This window comes from Ambystoma mexicanum, chromosome 4q (genome assembly GCF_040938575.1).
Source record: "Ambystoma mexicanum isolate Mex_15411 chromosome 4q, UKY_AmexF1_1, whole genome shotgun sequence".
Taxonomy (NCBI): Eukaryota; Metazoa; Chordata; class Amphibia; order Caudata; family Ambystomatidae; genus Ambystoma; species Ambystoma mexicanum.
The window spans coordinates 903,330,860-903,351,262 of NC_090928.1; positions in this window are offsets into that span (position 1 = coordinate 903,330,860).

Here is a 20,403-nt window from a genome sequence, read left to right on the forward strand (position 1 = left end):
CGGCTCGATCCCAGGGACTGCTGCCAGGTCTTCCGGTGCCCCTGCCACCTCGCCACATCGCACATACCTCGTCGGTCTTGATGGGGCGCGACCCGGCCTCCATTCTAGCTGCCCTCGCCTCCGACACCTCATGGCACCTCCCCAGTTGAAGGATGCGCTGAAGCGTAATTCCAGTCTCCCTTAACACCTGGCGCCTTAATTTGCCTGATGAACAAGCCTGGATCAGCATCGTCCTGATCATGTCCTCAGCATCACCCCACGCACAGGCCAGCGAGAGATGCCTAAGGCGCCCATAAAAAGTGTCCAGAGTCTCATCGTCTTTCTGTTTGGCGGAGAGCATGACAAAGCGTTCATAATCCGCATTGGCGAGAGGCAGAAAGTAGGCCTGCAGAGCGGCTTTCGCCTGATCATAGGATCCATCCCCTGGCGGAAGCGATTCAAAAGTCTCTTGGACAGATGGACCTGCTGAGTACAGCATAGTTGCTAGCGGGGTGTCATCATCTACCACCTGGGCAGCCCGAAAGTACATGTCCAGGCGGTCCACCCACCTCCTCCATCTGGGCCCCAAACTGGAAGGTGGACCCGACACATCAAACTCCGGGATGGGCTGCAGGGCCGCCTGTGCACGTACCTGAGCCATAACGGGGGGAATCTGCTGAACAACAGGAGCTGCCACAGGGTGTGCCGGAATTAGAGGACCCTGAAGGCCTGCCTGACCACCTGGAGGCTGCTGTGGCGGCTACACTGGAGGCAGAAAACCTTGAGGTGCTGCTGGCGCACGTGGAGGTTGCTGCACCACCGCTCCGTCCTGGTTCTCAGTATCACTCATCAGTTCGAGCGCACAGGCACCCCCAGCGTGGAAGACAGGGGCCGCAACTCAACCACCCAGTCTAAATACTGCCAGTCTGCACCATTGGAGAAACAGCTGCTGCACCACACCTCTGTGATGATGAAGAGGATGAAGATCAGTGGGGCCACCAGTCTGATGATGAAGGAGATGAAGAGAAGCCTCAGCTTCCAGCTGCTCCAAAAATTAGGACAAGAAAGAAATATGGGCTATGCTGGCCCAGCCATTGTAGCCCTTCTTCTTGCTTGCACTCGACGTAGGAGACCCAGGAAAATGCAAAATCACCAACTGGGCATAGTTGCATGCAGGTATTACTGCCTGCTGACCTGACAGGATTGCCAAAAATGAGGCCTGGATGCACTTCTCAGCTCAAACCGGAGCTCGGAGAAGTTTCACGGCCTGATTCACAAAATGGCCGTCCAGCCACGTGGGTAACGCACGGCCTGCGGGCCGGAGCGAAGTCTCAAGGCGATCTCGCTGCAACAGTAAAATAATTGCCGGTCAAGTCACCGCCGGGCCCAGGCATTGTTTCCCCCACTCGTCGCCATTGTTGGGGGTTGGTTGGGACCCCCAGCGTCTTCTGTAAGCCCCCAGACCCTGAAGGACTCAGTCAGAGACGTCCTCTCGGTTCGGGCTTCCCGGTCGCTCTGACATGGCCGGGAACGCCCCGTTTATTTATGTTGCACGCGACGGCGTGCAACATCACGCCGCCGCGTGCGCGCCCAGTCATCGGGCAGCGCCACAGTCTCCAGTGCCCATCATGAAAAAACCTGTGCAGGAGGGCAACCAATGCAAAGCAGGAAAGGGGCCTGATTGCGCCTACACCAGCATTGTAAAGGCACAGAGGCAGAGCAGACGGATCGTAGGGATTGTCAAAGAGGTAGTAAGCTGGGGACTGTCAGAGAGGTAGTAAGCTGGGAACTGTCAGAGAGGTAGTACTAAGCTGGGGACTGTCAGAGTGGTAGTAAACTGGGGACTGTCAGAGAGGTAGTAAGCTGGGGACTGTCGGAGAGGTAGTAAACTGGGGACTGTCGGAGAGGTAGTAAACTGGGAACTGTCAGAGAGGTAGTATGCTGGGGACTGTCACGGAGGTGGCAACCGGGATAGAGGGGTCGAGGCCAGAGGGGGGATGTCACAGGGCGGTGGTTCTGGGTGATTTTGGCTCGTGAACCCCAGATTAAGAAGACAGTCCAGGGCTGGAGAGGGGCCTGGGGGAGGAAGATCATTTCAGGAAGTAGGGAGAAAGGGCTGTGGGACAGAGGTGAAGCAGACGGGGGCCCAATAGGGGGGGGGGGATTTTACAAGCAGAGGAGGCAGAATAGGAGGCGCATGAAGGTTCTTGTGTATATGGCTCCATGCTCAAAGAATACAAGCCCGTTTGCACAGCTCTGCACAGAGAAAATGAACACGGCCCATGCTCGGCCGTTCATTCATGCAGCAGAACTAGAGTGGCCTAACTGACAGGAAAACGTATTGGGAGAAAAAAAAAACTATGCGATCATAAGCAGAGTATATAATTTAGGTAATGAAAAATGTTCAGCTAAATGCCTATGACGTTACAAACGAAGCCACATATAACCAAAGTATATTGTATACAACGTGATAGCAATACTTATCTTGCTGTGGTGAGAAGTTAAGAAGAGCACGAGGAACTACTTGAAGCTGCTATATTTAAATCATAAAGTTTATGGCGATTGCTGGAGGTGCTGGCCATATAAAAAAAACACGGGTTCATTTCAAGCACTCATTTTCGTTTTGAAACCTTTCATAGAATGTTTTTTTTAAGTTTATGTTTTTCTTTATTAAAGTACATAAGTAAATGTGAATTAATGCATAATAGGAATCATCCGGTCTTCCAAGAGAATTCTGTTCTGTGGCGAGGTCACCGAACAGTGCCCTGCCCTGTCATAATTTCCATGTGCACCAACCTCACTTGTCAGGCCTGTAATTATCTCTTCTCCGCGAGACCGTTGGGGATCGCATTTTAAAAACATTGCGAAGCACGTGCCCCTGGCGGGATGGAAAACGGCGTGTTTACACGGCTGCGGTTGAGGTCAGCGACCGCCAAAATTGCTCTGTCACTGTGGGAGAATATGGGAAGGGCTCTCTTCACTTGCCCTTTGCCCACTCTGTTCAGTCAGCGCTGACAGCATAAAATGCCATTGACAAATTCACCAAAAGACTTCAAGAGGAAGAGCGAATGCTTAGCTCGGGAAGACGGCGACTAGGCAGGCGATTGGCCATAGGAGTGCATCCTCAATGTGCACAAATATCATAACAACAAATGACATCATAAACCAACCTAACAATACATTTGAGCATTACGAGTGTGATTCTTCCTTTATTTTCCACATCCTGAATGAGAGCCTACAATTACCAGCATGCAGATTACTGTAAACCTAAAATAAATGCCTCCGACTCTAGAAGGAAACACAGAGAAAAAGCAACTGATTTCAGTTTTCCTGCCACATAGCATGCATCTTTATGCATCCCTCGCATTTTAGTTCGCCCGCCATTTGCATAGCTATTCGCTGCTGCAGTGTCTGCAGCCATCTAACCTTTACTGCAAATGTTGTGCTCAAGTTCAAAACAAGCCCAAAAAAGACATGCCAAAGCAGAGCTCTTTTGAGCTCAGACCGTTTGACCTCTGAGAACAGCTGATCACGGCGAGTGTGGTGTACCAAAGTGGCTCAGGAAGAGTATGGGCTGCTTCATTGTTTTGCCAGATTCGCGATCAGTGGACAAATGTTTTGCCAGATTCCAAATCTGTGAAATGTGGGACCAATTCCAACACTGTGACCTCAACATGAACAGACTAGAGTAGGTGGAGCCAGCGCAAAGGGTGGGCCTGTTAACACAGAAGAAGTCATTGAGAGGCTGAAATTATTGAAGCAGGTGCGTACGTTGGAACCCAGGAATAAATGCTATGGCAGACAGAGCAGGCCTTAGGGGGGGGCAAGCCGGGCAACTGCCCGGGGCGCCACGCCCCCCAGGGCGCCTTTTGCCCCTGCCACGCCAGCTCGGGGGAGTCTTTCAAGAGCTCCCCCGAGCTGGCGTTGTGGGACAAGGCGCAGCAGGCGGTCTTTTACTGTAAAAGGTGCCCGCGGCGGTGGGAGCATTTAAATGCGTCCCCCACCCCGCTGTGGGCAATTTTCACAAGAAAAGGCGCCATTAGCCCCCCACCACACCAGCTCCTGGGAGTCTTTCAAGCGCTCCCCCGGGCTGGCGTGGTGGCAGAAGGTGTGGCAGGCGCCACATTGTCATTGAATGAACCCGCAATGGCGGGCTTATTCAATGACAATGGGGTGCTAACGGCACCTATTTAACCTCCTCGCTCGAGCGAGGAGGTTAACAAAAAAAAAAATGTTGCCCATCCTGGCCCCGCCCCCTTCCACCTCGCCCCCTGTTAGCCAGGGGGGCACGGTGGCCGAAGGGGGGGCACCAGTTCACCAGTTCGGCCAGTTCGCCCAGGGCACTGCTGGCCTTAAGGCCGGCCCTGATGGCAGAGACAAGTCATACCAACCAAAGGTAAATTAGCACTCCTCCTCCTACTAGACCTCTCAGCTGCCTTTGACCTGGTGGACCATAGAGTCCTGTGTAATCACCTGGACTCTGCGGCCCACTTTTCAGGGGAGGCTATAGTCTGGATACAGTAATTTCTTAGTGACAGGACTATGAGGGTGTTCTCACCCTCAGCGGCAGCAGACTCAATACTTATCACTTGTGGAGTGCCCCAGGGATCTTGTGTCTCGCCAACACTCTACAATATCTTCACCAAGCCTCTCTTTAATGATCTTGACAATCTGGGTATCACCTATACCAATTACGCAGACGATACCCGGATTCTCCTATCACTTACCGGGGATTATGTGGAAGATCTGGCTTTGGTGAACAGAGTCTATAGCATCGTTCAGGCATGGATGGCCAACCATGGCCTATGCCTGAACGATGATAAAACAGAGCTCATCATCCTGGGTACCAGAGCTCGCATCGCTAAACTCAACCCTAACTATTCAGCATTCATCATCGATGGGAACACCATCAAGGTTGCCAGAGAAGTAAAAACACTAGGTTTCTATCTCAATTCGACCTTATCCTTTACCAAACAGGTAAACTCATTGGCCTCATCCACGGACTATACATGTAAATTACTTCGAGCCGGGAAACAATTCCTATCAGATGACAGTTGCCTAATCTTATCTAGAGCCCTTATCCTCTCAAAATTAGATTATTGTAATTCCCTCTACGTAGGGGCATCTAAACAAACCATCTACAGAATTGAAAGTGCTCCAAAATAATGCACTTAGAGCGGCCCCAAGTATTCCTTGAAGAGTACATATCTCGGAAATAAGACAGAAACATAAATGGCTCTCTACCCAAGAAAAAATCAACCTCAAATCTGCCTCCCTCATCCACAAATGCTTAAACAACAAAGCCCTTAGCTACTTAACAGAACGATTTACTAGAAAAAATTCTACTAGACCAACAAGAATAACCAGCCCCAACTGCCTTCTAGTGCCCAGATTTAAACTGTCCACTATTGGAGGGTCCAGCTTCCCAGTTAGGGCAGCTCAATTGTGGAACTCCCTACCTCACGCACTTAGATCTGACCTAACGTTCAACAAATTCAGAAAGAACACAATAAAATGGCTCACTGAGAATGCTATGTAACCCTCATTCTCCCCACGCACCTACCGCATGTATTGTACCTGATATAGATTTGCTATCTTGTTACGTCAGCCTGCTGACTTGTCAGCATACCGCTTGTACTTGTACTCTATTGCCTAACCCTCATCCTGTGGAGCCAAGAAAACTGTTCTACCATGTTCTGTAAACTTGTAACTTCTGCAAACTTGTAACGTCTGTAACTAAGCTGTAAGCCCTCTTGTCACATGCGCCCTGCTACCCCAGGGTCTGGCGCGCACAATAAATAAATAAACAAACAAACAAAGCAAACCTCCCTATTTCTGTTGACGACTCCTGATTGTATAGCCCAAAATGTTATTTTACAACATTTTTAACTTTCTCTCGCCGAAATTAGACTTTCCTCCAATGCAAGTCAATGGGGAAAAACAAACCTCCCTCGTCCTTGTGTAAAAGGTTCCTCAGATGTTTTTAAATGTTGAATGCTATGGACAAGATGTCTTTCTCGAAGAAAATGTGATGTGCAAAAAGGAGTATCTTAACACACTGGGCCTCATTACAAGTTCAGCGGTAGCCTTGCCGGTAACACCAGCAGTCTGCCGCTGAACTTGCGAACTTTACCGGTGCCTGGGAATGGGCAATTACCGGGTCATCACGGCCCCGCCAGACCCGGTATTTGCCCCTTCCCGGGCACCAGTAAAAAATGCTCCCCGCTCGGGGCTCAATGGGAATGGGGACGCCGGATGCACGAGTTGGGCTGTAGCCCTTAAATGCGGTGCTAACGGTATTATAGCCGCATTTAAGGGCTGGCCCTATCACGAGTTGGGCGCTAAATGGGCTGTTTTATCTCCAGCCTTTCTCTGGAGGTGAAAATCCCCTGTTTTCGGCTGTATTACCGCCGGCTGTATCAGCCTGCATAATTAGCGCTGAAAATGCCCTATTGAATCCAGTGGACCCAATTGGGAATGGAGATTTACTGTTAACACCCAACCCGTGATCCGGCGGTAATACCACCAGACCGGTCGGTGCTAGCGCTATTACAGTCGGGCTGTATTACAGCCGGGATACAGCCCAACTCGTGATGAGGCCCATAGTGTGATGGCCTGCATTGATCCATTTTATTTGATTTTGTAACAATAAACATTTTTATATTATTATATCCTTTTGACTATGGATGAATTATACAACATTTAACCCAATGTTTTGTATAGATTGTCTCTCTTTCATAGCAGTTGTATGTTGTAATAGGTAGAAAACGTAACTGTGTCCTTTAGATCACAGTCATATTGGAATTCCCCATTCCCCATTGAGCCCATTCGGGAATGCCCCATTCCCCATTGGGCTCAATGGGGAAAATTTGCGCTCTTACCGCCGGCGGATTTCCCGCTGGAGGTAATAGCACAAATTTTCAGCGGATTTCCCCCCCAGCCAAGAGCTGGGGCAAAATACGCCGAAGTCCTGATTTGGCGGACCCTTAAATCCGGTGGTAAAAGAGCGACCGCCGGATTTAAGGGTTACCGCCAAAGTCGTGATGAGGCCCACAGTCATAAAGGTCACACAAATTATAAAGTTTTCTTATGAACGCTGGCTTCATAGCCATGCCAGCAAATACATATCGGTTTATGAAATTTGTTGGATGGGTGAACCCTCGATTTTTTTAATCCTACTTAAACAACTTGGAGAAACTATTGGAATATTGTGCACAACTAAAACAAAGATGAAAACATCTTAGTCCAGAACCATTGGCTCCAGAAACCTCCTTCAGTGAAATATTCCTTTCAAGCACATCTGCCCCTAGAATCCGAAGATCAGGGTTTATCTAGATATTGGGTCTGAACTATGGGGTCTAGTTGCTTTTTGGCGTGCAATTTAAAGAAATGTTCCGTACATTTGTTACACTTCCTCTGGATAGCAGATTTCACTGGCCCAGCATCATCTCTAGGTTTATGAAACTAGTTACGATTCTGGAATTTTCAAGACAACAACCTGGTAGCCATGATTGCCCTTTTTGTCATAGTATTATTTAATCTGAATAAGGGATTGTGCTGTGCATTCAGTTAGGAGCGGAGCCAATTCACTCTTAGCTTTCTGCAGTTGTCTGTGTGACCCAATTAAACCTGATTATCTACATGTAACCTCAAAGTCTTTAACCGGCTTTTCTAATTCAACCCCAATCGTTTTGAGGAGAGACAATTTACACACTTGCCATACAGCAAGAAAGACAGGAAAATCAGAAATCCCTACTTATATGTTAGGTATAATATGTTATAAGGCTTTTATACTGCACTAAATCACCACTGTAGTAGTCCTAGGGCACCAGCTTTGTCTGTAGGTTGACATATTGTGCCACTGTATGGGGCATCCATACAGGCTGTAGAGGAAAAGGGCTAGGGAGAAGATAAGAGGATGTGTAGGCGTGTGATGTTTCACAGACATAGGGATGGGGGGAATGTAGAAGGGGAAATGTTTTAAGTGATGCAAGATTACAGCTCTTGGATGAACTCTGTGCTATCCTCCTTGGAGGTAGGTAGAACTCGAAACAATTCCCCAGGGTCCATCACAGCTTGTGATGAGTGTTGTTTGTATCCAGGGTCAGTTTTATCAGGTACTGGATGTGGTGCAATAATTGCCCTATATCTTAGTTAATGGCCTTGTGAGGTTAACCCTTGAGGGTGGTGACATCTCGGGTCTTCCCATGAAGAAGAGCATCACTCAGGACAATAAAGGAGAGAAGTCAAGAAAGATGCAGTTAAACACAAGCTCTTCAGGAGCACCAGTTACGTTATCTTGCATTTGTATAGCGTGTACTGCCATTGGTTATGTCGTCGATGTGCTTTGCCTGTCAGAGAGGCAAAGGAGGAGTATGAAAGAACGTGCAGTAGTGGTAGGGAGGAGCAAGTACTAAAAGGTCAGTTGTTTCCACTCTGAGACACATAGAAAATGCCCACATTCAGATCATAGCCCCCAGGCTGATTAATTAGAATCAGCCCAACCATGTAGTCTGATGAAGTATGGTGATCCCGATTGGGAACGGGCCACTGATTTAATTACGGGGGCTAAATTGTACACTACATAATTATGTTAAAATAGGGCCATACATACAACATCTATCCGAGACCTGCACTATCCTGAGAATGATCAGGGGAAGAACAAAGCTGTCATTAGAGCCCATTGCTACCACTAAGTTACATAGGGCCCCCTCCCCTGGAGAATCTTCTTTGATGGCCATTTAGTACGGTCTGGACTGCCTCCCTCATGATGGAACTCCACTGGGCCCCTAACATGACAATCTCTAAAAAGCCAACCCTCTGCTGTGCCTATCTGCACATGTGGGCCGTCCCCTGCTGAATGCACAGCGTGTGTGGAGGGGGGGGGGGGGGCATTGTGCAGCAGGACAGAGAGCTTCGGCAAAACTGGGCATCCTGAGCTCATGTAGAGTGGACGTCCCAACTCTAGGTCCACCATTCTGATTCACTCTCCCATAAGGGAATGGACGCTACCCCCTACACCCCCATATTTGGGGCATAGGCAAAATTGCCCTCAGCGAGCCAGGGAGCACAAGGCACAACTGAGAATTGCTGCCCCAGGATAGCCAAGCATTAATTTGTGTCCTTTGTGCCTCTTGACTTGCTACTTTAGTAAGGACCTCCCTCCGCAGTGGCTGCTGTTTTAGTAGCCCATGTGGCTCAGGAGCAACCTCAGGGGCAGGGGCAGCCTCCACCAGGCCCCCACTCATGTCCCCTATCACCCCCACCCCCAAGCCACCAGGGGCAGCCTCCACCAGGCCCCCACTCATGTCCCCTATGACCCCCCACCCCCCAGCAGTGCAGGGGCAGCCTCCACCAGGCCCCCACTCATGTCCAACTCATGTCTCCCTGCACCTCCACCCCCCAGCCACCAGGGGCAGCCTCCACCAGGCCCCCACTCATGTCTCTCATCACCCCCACCCCTCAGCAGTGCAGTGGCAGCCTCCACCAGGCCCCCACTCATGTCCCCTATGACCCCCACCCCCCAGCAGTGCAGGGGCAGCCTCCACCAGGCCCCCACTCATGTCTACCACCACCCCCACCCCCCAGCAGTGCAGGGGCAGCCTCCACCAGGCCCCCACCCATGTCTACCACCACCCCCCAGCCACCAGGGGCAGCCTCCACCAGGCCCCCACTCATGTCCCCTATCACCCCCACCCCCAGCAGTGCAGGGGCAGCCTCCACCAGGCCCCAACCCATGTCTACCACCACCCCACCCCCAGCCACCAGGGGCAGCCTCCACCAGACCCCTACCCATGTCTCCCTGCACCTCCACCCCCCAGCCACCAGGGGCAGCCTCCACCAGGCCCCCACTCATGTCCCCTATGACCCCCACCCCCCAGCAGTGCAGGGGCAGCCTCCACCAGGCCCCCACTCATGTCTACCACCACCCCCACCCCCCAGCAGTGCAGGGGCAGCCTCCACCAGGCCCCCACCCATGTCTACCACCACCCCCACCCCCCAGCCACCAGGGGCAGCCTCCACCAGGCCCCCACTCATGTCCCCTATCACCCCCACCCCCCAGCAGTGCAGGGGCAGCCTCCACCAGGCCCCCACCCATGTCTACCACCACCCCACCCCCAGCCACCAGGGGCAGCCTCCACCAGGCCCCCACCCATGTCTACCACCACCCCCACCCCCCAGCCACCAGGGGCAGCCTCCACCAGGCCCCCACTCATGTCTCCCATCACCCCCACCCCCCAGCAGTGCAGGGGCAGCCTCCACCAGGACCCCACCCATGTCTCCCATCACCCCCACCCCCCAGCAGTGCAGGGGCAGCCTCCACCAGGCCCCCACTCATGTCCCCCATGACCCCCACTCCCCAGCAGTGCAGGGGCAGCCTCCACCAGGCCCCCACACATGTCTACCACCACCCCCACCCCCCAGCAGTGCAGGGGCAGCCTCCACCAGGCCCCCACCCATGTCTACCACCACCCCCACCCCCCAGGCACCAGGGGCAGCCTCCACCAGGTCCCCACTCATGTCCCCTATGACCCCCACCCCCAGCAGTGCAGGGGCAGCCTCCACCAGGCCCCCACTCATGTCTCCCATCACCCCCACCCCCCAGCCACCAGGGGCAGCCTCCACCAGGCCCCCACTCATGTCCCCTATGACCCCCCACCCCCAGCAGTGCAGGGGCAGCCTCCACCAGGCCCCCACTCATGTCCAACTCATGTCTCCCTGCACCTCCACCCCCCAGCCACCAGGGGCAGCTTCCACCAGGCCCCCACTCATGTCTCCCATCACCCCCACCCCCCAGCAGTGCAGGGGCAGCCTCCACCAGGCCCCCACTCATGTCCCCTATGACCCCCACCCCCCAGCGGTGCAAGGGCAGCCTCCACCAGGCCCCCACTCATGTCTACCACCACCCCCACCCCCCAGCAGTGCAGGGGCAGCCTCCACAAGGCCCCCACCCATGTCTACCACCACCCCCCACCCCCAGACACCAGGGGCAGCCTCCACCAGGCCCCCACTCATGTCCCCTATCACCCCCACCCCCCAGCAGTGCAGGGGCAGCCTCCACCAGGCCCCCACTCATGTCCAACTCATGTCTCCCTGCACCCCCACCCCGCAGCCACCAGGGGCAGCCTCCACCAGGCCCCCACTCATGTCTCCCATCACCCCCACCCCCCAGCAGTGCAGGGGCAGCCTCCACCAGGCCCCCACTCATGTCTCCCATCACCCCCACCCCCAGCAGTGCAGGGGCAGCCTCCACCAGGCCCCCACACATGTCTCCCATCACCCCACCCCCCAGCAGTGCCGGGGCAGCCTCCACCAGGCCCCCACTCATGTCCCCTATGACCCCCACCCCCCAGCAGTGCAGGTGCAGCCTCCACCAGGCCCCCACTCATGTCTACCACCACCCCCACCCCCCAGCAGTGCAGGGGCAGCCTCCACCAGGCCCCCACCCATGTCTACCACCACCCCCACCCCCCGGCCACCGGGGCAGCCTCCACCAGGCCCCCACTCATGTCCCCTATCACCCCCACCCCCCAGCAGTGCAGGGGCAGCCTCCACCAGGCCCCCACCCATGTCTACCACCACCCCCACCCCCCAGCCACCAGGGGCAGCCTCCACCAGGCCCCCACTCATGTCTCCCATCACCCCCACCCCCAGCAGTGCAGGGGCAGCCTCCACCAGGCCCTCACCCATGTCTCCCATCACCCCCACCCCCCAGCAGTGCAGGGGCAGCCTCCACCAGGCCCCCACTCATGTCTCCCATCACCCCCACCCCCCAGCAGTGCAGGGGCAGCCTCCAACAGGCCCCTACTCATGTCCCCTATCACCCCCACCCCCCGGCAGTGCAGGGGCAGCCTCCACCAGGCCCCCACCCATGTCTACCACCACCCCCACCCCCCAGCCACCAGGGGCAGCCTCCACCAGGCCCCCACTCATGTCCCCTATCACCCCCACCCCCCAGCAGTGCAGGGGCAGCCTCCACCAGGCCCCCACCCATGTCTACCACCACCCCCAGCCACCAGGGGCAGCCTCCACCAGGCCCCCACCCATGTCCCCTGTCACCCCCACCCCCCAGCAGTGCAGGGGCAGCCTCCACCAGGCCCCCACCCATGTCTACCACCACCCCCACCCCCCAGCCACCAGGGGCAACCTCCACCAGGCCCCCACCCATGTCTACCACCACCCCCACCCCCCAGCCACCAGGGGCAGCCTCCACCAGGTCCCCACTCATGTCTCCCATCACCCCCACCCCCCAGCAGTGCAGGGGCAGCCTCCACCAGGCCCCCACCCATGTCTACCACCACCCCCACCCCCCAGCCACCGGGGCAGCCTCCACCAGGCCCCCACTCATGTCCCCTATCACCCCCACCCCCCAGCAGTGCAGGGGCAGCCTCCACCAGGCCCCCACCCATGTCTACCACCACCCCCACCCCCCAGCCACCAGGGGCAGCCTCCACCAGGCCCCCACTCATGTCTCCCATCACCCCCACCCCCCAGCAGTGCAGGGGCAGCCTCCACCAGGCCCTCACCCATGTCTCCCATCACCCCCACCCCCCATCAGTGCAGGGGCAGCCTCCACCAGGCCCCCACTCATGTCTCCCATCACCCCCACCCCCCAGAAGTGCAGGGGCAGCCTCCACCAGGCCCCTACTCATGTCCCCTATCACCCCCACCCCCCAGCAGTGCAGGGGCAGCCTCCACCAGGCCCCCACCCATGTCTACCACCACCCCCACCCCCCAGCCACCAGGGGCAGCCTCCACCAGGCCCCCACTCATGTCCCCTATCACCCCCACCCCCCAGCAGTGCAGGGGCAGCCTCCACCAGGCCCCCACCCATGTCTACCACCACCCCCAGCCACCAGGGGCAGCCTCCACCAGGCCCCCACCCATGTCCCCTGTCACCCCCACCCCCCAGCAGTGCAGGGGCAGCCTCCACCAGGCCCCCACCCATGTCTACCACCACCCCCACCCCCCAGCCACCAGGGGCAGCCTCCACCAGGCCCCCACCCATGTCTACCACCACCCCCACCCCCCAGCCACCAGGGGCAGCCTCCACCAGGCCCCCACTCATGTCTCCCATCACCCCCACCCCCCAGCAGTGCAGGGGCAGCCTCCACCAGGCCCCCACTCATGTCTCCCATCACCCCCACCCCCCAGCAGTGCAGGGGCAGCCTCCACCAGGCCCCTACTCATGTCCCCTATCACCCCCACCCCCCAGCAGTGCAGGGGAAGCCTCCACCAGGCCCCCACCCATGTCTACCACCGCCCCACCCCCCAGCCACCAGGGGCAGCCTCCACCAGGCCCCCACTCATGTCCCCTATCACCCCCACCCCACAGCAGTGCAGGGGCAGCCTCCACCAGGCCCCCACCCATGTCTACCACCACCCCCAGCCACCAGGGGCAGCCTCCACCAGGCCCCCACCCATGTCCCCTGTCACCCCCACCCCCCAGCAGTGCAGGGGCAGCCTCCACCAGGCCCCCACCCATGTCTACCACCACCCCCACCCCCCAGCCACCAGGGGCAGCCTCCACCAGGCCCCCACCCATGTCTACCACCACCCCCACCCCCCAGCCACCAGGGGCAGCCTCCACCAGGCCCCCACTCATGTCTCCCATCACCCCCAGCCCCCAGCAGTGCAGGGGCAGCCTCCACCAGGCCCCCACTCATGTCCCCTATGACCCCCACCCCCCAGCAGTGCAGGGGCAGCCTCCACCAGGCCCCCACTCATGTCTACCACCACCCCACCCCCCAGCAGTGCAGGGGCAGCCTCCACCAGGCCCCCACCCATGTCTACCACCACCCCCACCCCCCAGCCACCAGGGGCAGCCTCCACCAGGCCCCCACTCATGTCCCCTATCACCCCCACCCCCCAGCAGTGCAGGGGCAGCCTCCACCAGGCCCCCACCCATGTCTACCACCACCCCACCCCCCACCCACCAGGGGCAGCCTCCACCAGGCCCCCACCCATCTCTACAACCACCCCCTCCCCCCAGCCACCAGGGGCAGCCTCCACCAGGCCCCCACTCATGTCTCCCATCACCCCCACCCCCCAGCAGTGCAGGGGCAGCCTCCACCAGGACCCCACCCATGTCTCCCATCACCCCCACCCCCCAGCAGTGCAGGGGCAGCCTCCACCAGGCCCCCACTCATGTCCCCCATGACCCCCACCCCCCAGCAGTGCAGGGGCAGCCTCCACCAGGCCCCGACACATGTCTACCACCACCCCACCCCCAGCAGTGCAGGGGCAGCCTCCACCAGGCCCCCACCCATGTCTACCACCACCCCCCAGCCACCAGGGGCAGCCTCCACCAGGTCCCCACTCATGTCCCCTATGACCCCCACCCCCAGCAGTGCAGGGGCAGCCTCCACCAGGCCCACACTCATGTCTCCCATCACCCCCACCCCCCAGCCACCAGGGGCAGCCTCCACCAGGCCCCCACTCATGTCCCCTATGACCCCCCACCCCCCAGCAGTGCAGGGGCAGCCTCCACCAGGCCCCCACTCATGTCCAACTCATGTCTCCCTGCACCTCCACCCCCCAGCCACCAGGGGCAGCCTCCACCAGGCCCCCACTCATGTCTCCCATCACCCCCACCCCCCAGCAGTGCAGGGGCAGCCGCCACCAGGCCCCCACTCATGTCCCCTATGACCCCCACCCCCCAGCGGTGCAGGGGCAGCCTCCACCTGGCCCCCACTCATGTCTACCACCACCCCACCCCCCAGCAGTGCATGGGCAGCCTCCACCAGGCCCCCACCCATGCCTACCACCACCCCCACCCCCCTGACACCAGGGGCAGCCTCCACCAGGCCCCCACTCATGTCCCCTATCACCCCCACCCCCCAGCAGTGCAGGGGCAGCCTCCACCAGGCCCCCACTCATGTCCAACTCATGTCTCCCTGCACCCCCACCCCGCAGCCACCAGGGGCAGCCTCCACCAGGCCCCCACTCATGTCTCCCATCACCCCCACCCCCCAGCAGTGCAGGGGCAGCCTCCACCAGGCCCCCACTTATGTCTCCCATCACCCCCACCCCCCAGCAGTGCAGGGGCAGCCTCCACCAGGCCCCCACACATGTCTCCCATCACCCCACCCCCCAGCAGTGCAGGGGCAGCCTCCACCAGGCCCCCACTCATGTCCCCTATGAACCCCACCCCCCCAGCAGTGCAGGGGCAGCCTCCACCAGGCCCTCACCCATGTCTCCCATCACTCCCACCCCCCAGCAGTGCAGGGGCAGCCTCCACCAGGCCCACACCCATGTCTCCCATCACTCCCACCCCCCAGCAGTGCAGGGGCAGCCTCCACCAGGCCCACACTCATGTCTCCCATCACCCCCACACCACAGCAGTGCAGGGGCAGCCTCCACCAGGCCCCTACTCATGTCCCCTATCACCCCCACCCCCCAGCAGTGCAGGGGCAGCCTCCACCAGGCCCCCACCCATGTCTACCACCACCCCCACCCCCCAGCCACCAGGGGCAGCCTCCACCAGGCCCCCACTCATGTCCCCTATCACCCCCACCCCCCAGCAGTGCAGGGGCAGCCTCCACCAGGCCCCCACCCATGTCTACCACCACCCCCAGCCACCAGGGGCAGCCTCCACCAGGCCCCCACCCATGTCCCCTGTCACTCCACCCCCCAGCAGTGCAGGGGCAGCCTCCACCAGGCCCCCACCCATCTCTACCACCACCCCCACCCCCCAGCCACCAGGGGCAGCCTCCACCAGGCCCCCACCCATGTCTACCACCACCCCCACCCCCCAGCCACCAGGGGCAGCCTCCACCAGGCCCCCACTCATGTCTCCCATCACCCCCACCCCCCAGCAGTGCAGGGGCAGCCTCCACCAGGCCCCCACTCATGTCTCCCATCACCTCCACCCCCCAGCAGTGCAGGGGCAGCCTCCACCAGGCCCCCACTCATGTCCCCTATGACCCCCACCCCCCAGCAGTGCAGGGGCAGCCTCCACCAGGCCCCCACTCATGTCTACCATCACCCCCACCCACCAGCCACCAGGGGCAGCCTCCACCAGGCCCCCACTCATGTCCCCTATGACCCCCCACCCCCCAGAAGTGCAGGGGCAGCCTCCACCAGGCCCCCACTCATGTCTCCCAGCCAACATGTCACCACAATGTAGATCCCTGGCCCTTATGGTCAGCCTCCAAAAGGCAAACACCCACCCGAGTATTGCATCCACCCACTTAGAAATTGCAAAAACATGACAGAGTCCCAATTGCAAGTTTTGAAATGAACACATGTCCCTCACATACACCCAATGGGTGTCAGTGATTGTCAAAACCCATATCATGATATGCATGAAACCAATGAGATGATACTACACATTGAACTTTGAAGAAAAAATATGTATTAAAAGCAACATAAATTGAATCAAAAATAAACAAACAATAATAGAAATTTAACAAAAAAAACAACAGCAGGTCCGTGAAAAAATGCTAAACCACAAATCATAATGCAAAGGAAAGGTGTCCAGAGTCACAAAATAAAATCGAAAACCATTGCTCCATGGCGAAATCATAATAAAAAATGAAAATCCAAAAGTCAACTATGTACAGATAACTATCCAGGGTCCATGATCCCAACCCAAGAAATGAAACCTATCTAATAACACTACCTAAAAAAAATAACTATATACAAAAATGTGGCCCATTGTCCAAAAGGTCCAAAAAAAGCCAAACCAAAGGAAACCTAACACTAACTATATAACTATTTACAAGGGCAGCGGGCTAGTCCGACGGCTCACTTCGGGATGTTCCGGGCCAGGGCATCATCGAACTCCTCCTCAATGTCCCGGAGGCGCTCCTCCTCCATGGCCCCGAGCGTCCGCAGGGCCGTCCACATGTTCCCCCCCAAACTCCCTGCGGATTGCCTCGAGGCACTCGGCACGCCTAAGGGCCCTCTGCATGGAGTTCTCCGCCCTGACCATCGTGAGCCGTGCCTCTTCCGCCCGCTGCCGTTCCGCATCTATGGCATGGCCCAACCGCTGCCACACGGAAGACACTTCCCGTCCTGGGTCCTCCTGCCTTCCGGCGGATGCCTGCCCCTCCGATGTGGAAGGCCCCGAGCCATCATGGCTCCCACCACGTTGCTGCTGCTGCTGCTGCGCCTCTGCCCGTGCACCGCCTCCTGCTGCCTGCACATCCTCCGCTGGCTGGGGTGCAGTCGTTGATGTGGCCACCCCTGCTGGACGTCCGACTCCCGACTGTGGCAGGGATGCCTCCTCCACCAGCCTGGCCGCACCGTCAGAGGCAGCTCCACAGGGCACCCAGGTGACTGATGGGTGGGAAGATGGCACGGAGGACGACTCGTGCATAGGGGGTTCAGTTGAGGAGGGGGTCTGAGCAAGCCCCATCAAACGGAGAAATCCGGCCTGGGTGACCTGTCCCAGTAGGCCGACGCGGTCAACGAGCCATTCGAGATGACGTGCAGTCTCCTCATGAAAAGACTGCAGATCACCTCGCATGGCCCGTTGACGCAACGCCACACCAGTCAGGACAGGCTCAACCCGGACACGGATAGCCACGTCCGCAGGTAGAGGAAGGCCAGTTGTCGTGAGCTCATCCCCTGCCTGAAAACGGGTCTGGACGTAGGCATCCCTGCTGGTGCAAGATGATGCAGTGACAGGATCAGGGACAGGATTGCACACAGGCACCTCTGCGGCGACCTGTGCTGCCTCCTGTCCCTGGTCCTGCACTGCACCACTAGCACCAGTGGAATCCCCACCTCCAGACCCCGTCTCTGTTGCTTGCACGGCCTCCTCCTCCACCAAACCCCCCACCAACCTGGTTGACTCCGTGCCATCTTCCCCCGTTGGGCCCTGTGGGGTCCCAGCTGCCCCTTCTGCTGCCGAGGAGTCCAACTCCGACCTCCGCCTCTTGGACCTCCCCCTGGCAGCTGCGGCCTGGGACGTGGCACCGGACTCCTCATTCCCCGACGAGATGACAACCTGGGAGGGGAGCCGGACCTTGCGTCTCCGGCTGGCGGTGCGATCCCCGCCGCTGTGCTCCACAGCACCTTCTCCGCCCTCTTCATCAGTTGACGATGCAGACAGGGAGAAATTAAACACAGGCATCAGGGCACTGTACAATGGACACATACACACATGACAGTTGCACATGAGTGGCATTGGCAAATCTCAGACATGGCATCACAATCGGCAACAAACATGTCATTTCAACTTGCACACATGAGCCATACCACAGCCACATCCCAACTGCCAGCACCATCCATACACATACAACAGCATGAGCAGGCAAAGGTGAGCCAGACATCACATGCAACACAGGGAGTGCACTACACATGCATGCACACCACCACACTTGCATGCATGTGTACACCTCAGCCAACTGTCGCAGTGTTCCGATGGGCATCCATGTCACATCTGCCAATCAGGCTTCCACATCCCGCTGTCACATGCATCCATGTTGCATCACTGTTGCACCCTTGTCAAATACACACACATGCACATGTACACAGTGCTGATACATGCAGCTGAAAACAACATACATGCGTGACATCACGAACATGCCCACTTACATACACATTCATCCAAACATGTGTGCCCACACAACTGCATTTGGCATGCAAGCCTACCCACACAAGCACCATCCATGTCTCACACATGACAGCCCTCGCGTGTGTTAGCCTCACAGCCCTGTACACCCCCACCCATACTCGGCCCCATACAAACAGATGTGCAACCGGCACACTACTGGCACATCACCACACGCACAGCTTACAATCATGATGCATGTACACTTACCGCTCGACTCCAGACGGGTCTGCCTCTCAAGGACCTGGACGTGGAGCGCTGGGGATATGCGTTCCAGGACCCTCATCTGATCTTCCGACAAGTGGCCCCGGCGCCCCTTAGTATCCGCTGCCTTCAAGAGGCGCCGGGCCTTGTTCAGGGTCCTGGACCTGAAGTCCTCCCAGCGCTTCTTGACATGTTGGAAGTAGCAGACTGCCACCCCCTCCGCGTTGATGGCAGTCACGATGTCTGTCCAGATCCGAGTCCGTCCTTCCTTGTCGGCGCGCACTCTTCCGTAGAGGGCATCATACTGCCCCAAGACTTGCTCCACCAGGACACCAACTTCCCTGGCACTGAAGCTGGTGCCCCTCTGCCTCTGTGGCCGGGGGTTGTCAGTGGTGCCAGATGTTGCAGTGCCCGACATGACAACCCCGGAGGCAGGAGTGGGTGGGCAACTGGGTCCTGGCGCTGGGCTGTGGAGCGATGGAATCCCAGTCGGGAGTCTTCGGTTCCAGCAGGGGTGGTCACAGCAACAGGACCCCTGGCTGATGTGCAGGCAGCAAATGGCAGGGCATGTGGGCAGCAGGCAGACAGGCAGCAGCAGATGGCAGGTGGGAGCGTGCTCGGGGCTCTGGGGGCAGTAATTCGGCCTTCTGGGCAGGAGCGTGGTCTTCCGTGTGCTTACGCGCGGCCAGCTTGATATGGAGTGATTTGGCACGTGAAAATCCTGCACGTCTGCGTGTGAATCGAGGAAAGGCCCTTAGCGCGTATGCACGTCAGCACGCATATGCGATTTCATTGGACCAAAGGCCCTTAGCGCGTAAGCGCGTCTGTGACGTGACACGCGCGGGTGTTTCCCTCATTACACGTGATGACAGAGCACACATGGATTTCCACCAATCGCGTGTGGAACTTCCTGCGCACCCCAGAAATACACGTACCCAGGCCAATCGCGTGTACGCTCACTTCCCTCAGATTACACGCGGTGACACTCGGACGTGCAGTTTTACCACGTGTGCTCGCATATGCGATTTCATTGGCCCAAAGGCCACCATGCGCAGCTGTGACATCACGCGCATGGCCGTAGAGAATGGCGCGTGTAAAAATGAAGAGATACATGTCCGAGTGTCAAAGCGCGTAATTGGTGGAAATGGCCTCATCGCGTATGCGCGTCTGTGACGTGTGTATAAAAGGTACGTGTAGAACGCCATTTCCTTGTACATGCTTTTCGTGGAGAGCGAGTGGGTGAATTCTGTACTTCTTGTCAGTTCACACGCGATTTACTTCACAGCGTTTCCAGTTCGTACTCCCTGTTACCTCTGACAGCCTTTTCTCTTTTCCTCTTTTTCCTGGGCCTGTTTCCTCAAACAGCGTTCCCTTCTACTGTTGTCCTGTCTCCTCAGACAGCGTACAATTCTTCTTTTGGCGGGGGTGTTGCCAAAGCGCACATGCGCATATTTTTCACGCTTTTGTTCCTGGCAGACGATGTGTCGCGCACGTATTTAACATCTGTGCTTACCCCGTGTGTCGCGTACCCCTTCAGAGGTCATTCTAGGCTGCGTGTGACACGCATACGTTCATTCTTGTGTTTCTGGGTGCCACAGTGTAGTGCAGGTTTATTTTTCCACGCACGTGGTCTAGGAGGGGTTGCGTGCACCTTACTT